Raw genomic sequence first — 10,120 nt, 5'->3', positions numbered from 1 at the left:
TTTAAGTGTCAAGCAATTCTTAAAAGGGACGACCTTGCTTGTGAAAATAAAAAGAAATTCTGGCCCAGGAGCGGTAGCTCATGTCTGTCATCCCAGTAATTTGGGAGGCTGACGTGGGCAAATCACCTGAGGTCAGGGGTTTGAGACCAGCCTGGCCAACATGGCAAAATCCCGTCTCTACTAAAAACGCAAAAATTAGCCAGGTGTAGTGGCGCGTGTCTGTAATCCCAGCTACTCGGGAGGCTAAGGCAGGAGAATTGCTTGAACCCAGGAGGTGAACGTTGCAATGAGCCGAAACCACGCTATTGCACTCCAGCCTGGGCGACAGAGTGAGACTCCATCTCAAAAAAAAAAAAAAAAAAAAAGAAAAAAGAAAAAAGGAAAGAAAATAAAAAGAAATTCTGAATTGTAACGGATAATTTTTATGACACTTGCCACTGCTGTCTTTTGAAGTGGGTTTTGAATAATTTTATTCTTTTATATAGATTTTGATCAAGAGATGTAAAATAATACTGAAGAATGGAAAGTTATTCCTTGAAAGATGGTATTATGTGCTTCAATGGATCAAACTGGAAGATCAGTTTTCAGTTATTAATTTTATGATAATGCATGTTCAATATACATGCAGTATGTATATATAGTTATATATGTGCATATACATATATAGCTCATAATATTAATGTTGAGAGTATTTTCTCATTAATGAGTTAATAGAAGGAGAATGGAATAAGTTGATATGACCACTGTAGAAACTATGTAACAATGTAAATGGAACGTAGATTGTAACTGCAAGGAATTTTATAAGCAAATTCTACAAAACTAGGAACTGTCAAGGAGAGCCAAATCGTCAGGGAAATACAATTAGAGGGAGAGCACATAGATACTTACAATTTATTTCAGATAGAACATGAACTGTTTTCAGTACAAGGATTTTCCCATGCAACTTTTTTTTAATCTTAATGTATGCAGTTGATCTCATTACATGGCATCAGTTAGGCTCGACAGAGTGCCTGTGAAGCCCGAGTCTGTGAATACGGAACCACTACCTCCAGGGTGATACAGGGGGTACAGTTCCTGTGAGCCTCTGCTCGTGACACTTTCATCAACTGTTCAGTATGTGACCTTTTTTGTCTGTGTTTCTGCTTAAAGACATCTTATTTAATATACATGGTTGATTCATTAGTATTCACGTCCTGGCCAAGTGCACTATAACTCATGCTTGAATGACGCTTATGGAACATGTATTTCTTCCGTAAGGCACATCACAGCCTTCTTGCACTTGGGAACACTAGTCAGCCCTTCAGCACGGTGCTTGGGACCACTTTAAACAGTCATCAACAGTGAACACAGATGTGGGGAAAATGTGGCACTGAGTAAACCGTGGAAAGGGCGCTGGTTTTGCATATGACAGCTGAAACAGGATGGCAGAGGTTGCCTTATTTGAACTCGGCTGGGAATCTTTGCATTGAGCAACATTTTTTTTTTTTTTTTGCTGCTCTGCTCATGTCTGTGAATGACCATGTAAGTGACTCAAGTATTGAATTGGGGTTGCAAATAAATTTTAGTGAGTAGGCAACTTTGCAAATACAAATTCCCTAATAATAAGGATTGACTGCCGGGCACGGTGGCTCACGCCTGTAATCCCAGCACTTTGGGAGGCTGAGGTGGGCGGATCATGAGGTCAGGAAATCGAGACCATCCTGGCAAACACAGTGAAACCCTGTCTCTACTAAATAAAAATACAAAAAATTAGCCGGGCATGGTGGCGGGTACCTGCAGTCCCAGCTACCCGGGAGACTGAGGCAGGAGAATGACGTAGCTTGCAGTGAGCTGAGATCGCACCACTGCACTCCAGCCTGGGCGACAGAGCGAGACTCCCTCGCAGAAAATAATAATAATAATAATTATTATTATAATAAGGATTGACTGTGTATAAATATTTATTGGGATGAACATATTTCCACAACATATTGAGAAGAACAGTTGTAACATTAAACTTAACTAACATCTGAAAGTGTTGACCAAAACTAAGGCTGATTTGATAAAGTTGTATTGGAAGCCAAATGTGAGGCTCGACCTGGGAAGACACACCAAAAAGGCTGGCACATTCTAGAGTGTGCTACAAGGTGGAAGGTTGTTATAAGAAAGTTTAGAAGACAGGGGCCTCCTTCCCAGAGGAGTCGTACCCTCTGCACTGGAGGGTACAGTACAGAGGTTATAGTCATTGGCTACAGATGACAACATGCGGGCTACAATATTCTATATGCAGAACAATCAGTAGAACTTCAGGATTCAGAAACAAATCAGTGTCTTGTTCAACGTCAGTGGGTTATGCATTAATCAGTATGTCAACAGTCTGAGGAGCTCACAAGAAGATTCTTTGCTGAGGACAGAAGGTCGTCAGGAACCACAAGACCTCCCCAGGCAGGTTAATTTGGAAGCCTGCCAAACGTGACCTGTAGGTATTAGAAGCATTCCCTTCGCAAATAGTGATAAGGCAAGGATGACCATCATCATTACTTCTAAGGGAGACAAGGTGGTAAAATAGGAAAAAGAAGGTAGTCCTTGGATCTAGAAAAACCCCACTGGTGGGGAACTGGAATGACTTCCAGGTGGAGGTAAAACACTGGCTGATGCAGTAGCTGGAGGCACTTGAATAGCACGGGGGCAATGGCAATTATAAGCATTGTGTAAGAGTTGTCTGCCTTTGATTATGTTTAAAACTTTGAGGCCAGGCTCACGCCTGTAATCCCAACGCTTTGAGAAGCCATGGTGGGCGGATCATTTGAAGTCAGGAGTTCGAGACCAGCCTGACCAATATGGTGAAACTGTCTCTACTAAAAATGCAAAATAATTAACTGGGCATGGTGGTGCATACCTGTAGTCCCAGATACTCAGGAGGCTGAGGCAAGAGAATCGCTTGAACCCAGGAGGCGGAGGTTACAGTGAGCCGAGATCATGCCACTTCACTCCAGCACGGGTGACAGTGTGAAACTCCATCTCAAACAACAACAACAACAACAAACAAACAAACAAACAACTTTGAAGAAGGAAAATGACAAGCTCAGGTCAGTCAATTGTAAGTTAAAGCACACTGTAGAGGCAGAAGGCCTGCTGCAGCCATAGGGAACATCGTGCTGAAAATCAGACCAAGGATTTAATTGTCAGGTGGCAAAGCTGCAGAGGAAACGGAATGCCAAACCTCAGTGGTCTCCTATGCCAAGTTCAGACCTCTGAGAAGCACATCTCCAGTGTGTTTCATATATTGTCCTTCCAATCTTTCCTCAAGTCACTTATTCAGATGTACACGTGGCCTTGAAAATATGTAGGGTAGTTGTGGGTTTTTAAATATCTGCATAAATGGTTTTGTAAATCGTCGAGTTTTTTTCTCCCCTCAACATTAAGTTTTTTAGGTATGTTCATACTGCTGTACATAAATCTAGTTCATAGCTTTTAACTGATATGTAGTATTCATATATATTTTCTACTTATTCATTCCCCTAATGATGGATCTCTACATCGTTTCCAAGTTTTTCTTTCTATGACAAACAAAACTTCCCCGAGCATCCTCACAATTTCCTCATGGAGTTCAATGAGACTTGCAGGAGGTTTTATCCCCTCCTTCACATGTCTGGCTTCCCCTTTTCCTTTAGCTTCAATTAAAACGTTACAGCTGCCAAGAGCCCTTTTCTGACCAGCCCACCTAAAGCAAGCCCTCCTTCAGTCCCTGGCTTGTTTCTTTCATAGCACATGGAAAATGTTGAAGTATTTTATTTATTTCCATTTTTTTCTCTCTTCCACTGCAACCTAACCTCCATGGGGATAGGCACTTTGTCTTATATACTTTTGTATCTTTAGCATCAAGAACAGTATGTGGCATACATAAGTGCCCAATAAATACAGAAGGAAAGAAGGAAGGAAGGAGGGAGTCTGTCGGTCAGCTGGAGTGCAGTGGTGCCATCTCGGTTCACTGCAACCTCTGCCTCCTGGGTTCAAGCAATTCTTGTGCCTCAGCCTCCTGATGTAGCTGGGATTACAGGTGTGCACCACCGTGTCTGGCTAATTTTTCTAATTTTAGTAAAGACGGGGTTTTTCTATGTTGGCCAGGCTGGTCTCGAACTCCTGGCCTCAAGCAATCTGCCTGTCTCGGCCTCCCAAAGTGCTGGAATTACAGGTGTGAGCCACCACGCCCACCCAAAAGGAGAGAGTTCTTGAAAGAAAAGTTGAGAATGATTCAAAGGAACTTGGTTGGTTGGGACCTCAGGAGACAACGGCCAGTAAGAAATGACCCTACTTAATGGGGAATGATTTGGCACCTTCAGAATTGTTAATTCTGATGCTAAATTTTAAGCTGTTTTCACTTCTGTGCTGTACCCACCCTCCAGTATCTCAGTCTCCTCTTATCCTCAGTGATACGTTCCAAGACCCCCAGTGGGTGCCTGAAACCACAGACAGTACTGAACTCAATTGGCATCGATTGGAATACGTTTCTGTTCATGTCTCCCACCCACAAACGTAATCCCTTTTCCATCTTCACTAAGCACTCACTGGGCACTGTGGCTGTAACTTACGCAGTTTGAGGTATGACAGCAAAACTAGCATGAATTTATTTTTTCTTCACAATTTTACAAATAGAAGACTTGCTCTCGTTGTAGATCTTAGCAATCTCAGGATATGATTTTACTTTCTTTCCTTAAGTCGAGAACTTTCACCTTTCCACTTTAAGGAAGCGCTTTGCAACTTCTTTTTGGCATACCCAAATGGCCAGCATCACTGCTGTCATGCATTGGGGCAAGAATTATTATCAATAAGGGTTACTTGAACACAAGCACTGTGATATTGTCCCAGTGGATCTGACAACCCAGATGGCTACTACGTGACTGTCAGGTAGGGGATACAGCGTGGATACACTGGACAAAAGGAGGATTCACCACATGGGGAGGAGGGAGCCAGGCCATGCAAGAGTTCATGAAACTACTCCCGACAGTGTGCAATTTAAAACATATGAGGTTTTATTTCTGGAATTGTCCATTTAATATTTTCTGACTGCAGTTGACTGCGGGTAACTAAAACCATGTGAAGTGAAACCGAGGATAAATGGGATGACATGGTCGGCTCTGTGTCCTCACCCAAATCTCATCTTAAATTGTAATCCCCTAATCCCCACGTGTTGAGAGAGGGACCTGGTGGGAGGTGATTAGATCAGGGAGGTGGTTTCCCCCATGCTGTTCTCCTGATAGCCAGTGAGTTCTCATGAGATCTGATGCTTTTATAAGTATTTGACAATTCCTCTTTCACACACACTTCTCTCCCCTGTTGCCTTGTGAGGAAGGTGCCTGCTTCCCCTTGTGCCATGATTATAAGCTTCCTGCAGCCTTCCCAGCCATGTGGAACTGTGAGTCAATTAAACCTCTCTCCTTTATAAATTACCCAGTTGCCACGAAGTTCTTTATAGCAGTGTGAAAACAGACTAATGCAGGGGGACTCCTGCAGCCTCAACATTTTTTTTTTTTTTTTTTTTGAGACAGAGTCTCACTCTGTCGCCCAGGCTGGAGTGCAGTGGCGTGATCTTGGCTCACTGCAAGCTCCGCCTCCCGGGTTCATGCCATTCTCCCGCCTCAGCCTCCCGAGTAGCTGAGACTACAGGCGCCCGCCCCCAAGCCCCGCTTATTTTTTTGTGTTTTTTAGTAGAGGCGGGGTTTCACCATGTTAGCCAGGATGGTCTCGATCTCCTGACCTCGTGATCTGCCCGCCTCGGCCTCCCAGAGTGCTGGGATTATAGGCATGAGCCACTGCGCCCGGTCCTGCATCCTTAAAGTTTTAAGCCTATTCCTCATTAAAGCTATGTATGAATAGGCTTTGGGAAATAAAGGACAAAGGATCTGTGTCCACAGTTGGCACAAAACTTTATGAAGTAAGGACAGCAATTGCAGATGAGATAATATAGGGGAACTGAGAGACGAAGCCAGGACAGAAATCAGAGTAAGACGTGACAGGGGCTACCAGAAAAGTTAACCTCCTCTCCAGAAGTCATCAGAATACTCTGAAGGATGCTGTACTTCCTATAATTACATGAAATGGGACATTGATATTTATAGATTAAAATAAAGGGTAACCCTAGAAGATTTAGAGACAAATACATGTTACATATTTTCATACTTTTATGTAGGATTCTACAATGTTCCTTAAATATTTAGGATTTAGGTAAATATACTTTCTTTTTAATGTTTCATTGGATGGTTGATAGTTGAGGATATTGGTAGTGAGGGCTGAGAAGCCCTAATTTACTAACCTGGATGAGAAATGGCCTCTACAGAGGGCATTTAGCTCTTGTGAATGCCTCTGTATGCGCAGGCTTTTCCAACACAGACCTGTAGATTGTCCAAGACAACCACAGTCTTAGTCTGATGTCTGATCTACAATGATAACATAGTCAACCAGGATACTTTTATAATCAGGTTTAAATGCTGGGGGAAAATCACTACATAGATTCATTAGAGAAAACACATCTTGGAAATTTTTTTTAATGTGATTTGAATCAGATCAGTGTTGGGGTACAATGGCCTATAGGGTAATGAGTGATAGACATTAGGAAATCAATAAGACATTGTAGGGACTGCTCTGAAACCCAGGGACTCCCTATCAAGCCAATAATTGAAATTGACCAAAAAAAAAATCTCAGTTCAATTCCTGATTTTCTGTATCAATGGAGAGGGATGACATGGCTAATCCACTGCAGGTAAGAATCCATTACTGAGTCTGCTTAAATTATTACTTCCTCTTTCGAGGGCGTTTGGACATGAAATGGCAGGACATATGGTAAATTGTTGATATGCTACAGTTTCCAGAACCAATAGCATGAGAAGTCCTGAAGGTTACTGCAGTCCATATGGCAGGTATATCCAAAGGCACATTCAGCTGTGACTCAGCTCTGAAACCCCTTCATTGGTGGTAGCAGAAACTGACAAGGAGGCTGGAAAGTCCAGCCTATCATATTCCCCTACAGAACCTCTGAGCTAAATCCCTCCCTGGACCCTTCCACTGCCCACCTCACATGTACACTGCAAAGTGTGTTGTGAATCAACGAATGCTTCTAGCACCGCTTGTTGCCACTGAATCTTGCTTTATAGTATCAGGAAACACTGGAGACACCTGGGATGTTTCTCATTTGGGACAGTGTGGGATGCCTGGGAGACCCTTTGTGACTCAGTGTTAAATAGCAAATAAGGCACTGAGACCTTTAGTGACCTTGATGTGCTGAAGATAAACTGACCCATTGTGTCATCGTGAAAAGCCTTCGATGATATATTACCTTGGAAAGTGGTTTTTTAAGACAAACCTTTGATCTTGCTGAAAGATGGACTCAGATGTTTGCTCTAATGACTAAGTGAAGTAAGTTGCTATGTACTTTGCTGTGTAAGTTGAAGCAGTCAGTAGAACGGATTAAACACAAGAGCTTTGGAGCAAGCAAGGTCTGGGTTTGAATCCTGATTCTGGGACTTGATAACTGATCTAGGGCAAATAGCCAATGATCACTTTATAGGATTCAGATGATTAAATGAGATCATGTATATAAAGTGGTTAGCACAGAATGAGTATTTGATAGCTAAAAGCAAGTCTAATTAGTAAATATCAATAACGAGCAGCTAATAACAGAGGTTATAATGGCAAAGGTTTATACCTTTGTAAAGGTTACTCTATAAGATAATAAGCTTTTAATTTACACAATAATTTAGATTTTTACTCTAGAACTTGGCTTTCATATGAGTGTTTTCTGAAGGTAAGTATGTAGTATACATATCCTGGAATGTGTGATGAGAATATTCCTCTGGTTGCTCTTTGAAGCTAAAAATTTCTTTTTTTTTTTTTTTTTTGAGACGGAGTCTCGCTCTGTCATCCAGACTGGAGTGCAGTGGTGCTCTCTTGGCTCACTGCTGCCCCACCTCCTGGGTTCAAGTGATTCTTCTGCCTCAGCCTCCCGAGTAGCTGGGAGCACAGATGCTCACCACCACGCCCAGCTAATTTTTGTATTTTTAGTAGAGATGGGGTTTCACCATATTGGCCAGACTGGTCTTGAACTCCTGACCTCGTGATCCTCCCGCCTTGGCCTCCCGAAGTGTTGGGATTACAGGTGTGAGCCACAGCGCCCGGCCACAAAATGTCTTAAACTAGTTGTTTTTGTTTTTGCTTTTGAGACAGGGTCTGGCTCTGTCACCCAGGCTGGAGTGCAGTTGCACAATCTTGGGTCACTGCAACCTCTGCCTCCTGGGCTCAAACCATCCTCCCACCTCAGCCTCCCAAGTAGCTGGGACTACACGCATGCACCACCATGTCCAGCCAATTTTTTTTCTGTATTTTTTGTAGAGATGGGGTTTCACCATGTTGGCCAGGCTAGTCTTAAACTCCTGGGCTCAAGTGATCCACCCACCTCTGCCTCCAAGCTGAGATTACAGGCGTGAGCCACCATGCCCAGCCTTTGACTAGTTGCTTTTGACACGAGTTAACCTAAGGTTTTTTTGGACATACTTGTTCTTGTGTAGAGATGAAACCACCAGATTAGGCAGTGTTTCTGGTATTGGTAGTAGATTCTCAGAAATTTAGATAAATCTTTTCATTAAGACTTGCAGGTAACTGACTTAATAGGAAGGGTTGAGGCTGCCATGTAAGGGTGGTAAGCTAACTGGTGCAGTGATCCTGGGATGAAATCTCTACCTTTAACTTACTCACTTTGACCTTAAACCAACTGAGCAAAATAGCCCAAAGCAGCTTATGTAAATGACCTGGAAAGATTTACTGGGTTCTAGGTCTGAGATGCCAAAGACAATATAAATCAGGTCCTTGTCTCCAAACTAAGCACAAAGCCACAGAGAGTGACTAGGGGCACCATAGTGCTGCATCACACAGCATAGAAGCGCTAGTCATTCTCAGCTTCCTTCTGATCACTACACACTTTTAAACACTAGACCTTCTGGTGGCATACAAATGAAAACACTAAAGCGAGATAAATGTAATTACAAAGCAGACTCTACTATTGGGTAACAGTGTGTGTGACATCTATAATATAAAGGCCTCTGTAGGTGGCATTTCAAGGTGGCTGCTTTTTAACATAGTGTTGCTTTTTTGAGCAGAATTGTGGGCTGTCCTGACCACACAGTCTTATAACCTCATGAGGCAGGATCTCTCATACTCCATGAAACAGGAGAACATTCTTTAGTGCCAGCTTGAATTTACATTCCCATATGCTGCAATTTGAGCCCCACTCTACCTTGTACTATCGCCCAGACCGGTCGGCTCAACATTCTAATAGATTCCCTGGAGATAGGATGTGTAATCAATTGTAGAACCAATACATTTCACTCTTTGGGCAAAATCTGTTAGCATACCAGGTGGCTCCAGATCCTCCACTATTTGAGGACTTCACATCTCACTGGAGTAGTCAGGGGCAGGGAAATGGGTGGGAACTGATGTCAAAGACAGCACCTTAAAGAAATGGCCCTTCAAGGATGAGTAAGATTTAAATTTGTAGATGCAAAAATGGTGGCTATTCTAGACGAAAATAATATTTGTTTCATTCTGTAGCACAGTTTACCCTTCCAATTTTTCAAGTTTCTTTTTCAACTTCACTTCTTGGAGTGCAATCTCCATGAAAATTCAACTCGTCATGTCAACTTACTTTCTGAAATGCTGTACAATCTCCGAGATTTATCTAAATTTACCCTACTTACCCAAACCAGATGGCATAAGTTTCTATAATGTTAGATCACTAAAGGCATTTCTGTTCCCTCCTTTTACCTAACAGGATAACACGTCTCCCACATGCTATTGGGCTAATACCCACAAGAGTTCAACCCTACCCTCCGAATTTTGATTTCTGACTTTCCCTTTTATCCAGCGAATCCCTGTCAGAATACAGAACCACCGCCCCACCCCCCCACCCTGCCCGCCGTCCCCTCGAAGATCTGCAGTCTAACCTTACCTAGACCCTTTCCCTCACTTAAGCCCTCCCTTGCTTTGACACCCTATTCTTGGTTCTCTTCCTCTCCTGCTCATTCCTTCTCAGGCCCCTTTTCCTCTGGCCATTAAGTGTTTCCCATAGGGCTCCGACTTTGACCCTAAGATT

This window comes from Macaca fascicularis, chromosome 6, assembly GCF_037993035.2.
Source record: "Macaca fascicularis isolate 582-1 chromosome 6, T2T-MFA8v1.1".
Taxonomy (NCBI): Eukaryota; Metazoa; Chordata; class Mammalia; order Primates; family Cercopithecidae; genus Macaca; species Macaca fascicularis.
This window is presented reverse-complemented; position numbering follows the sequence as displayed.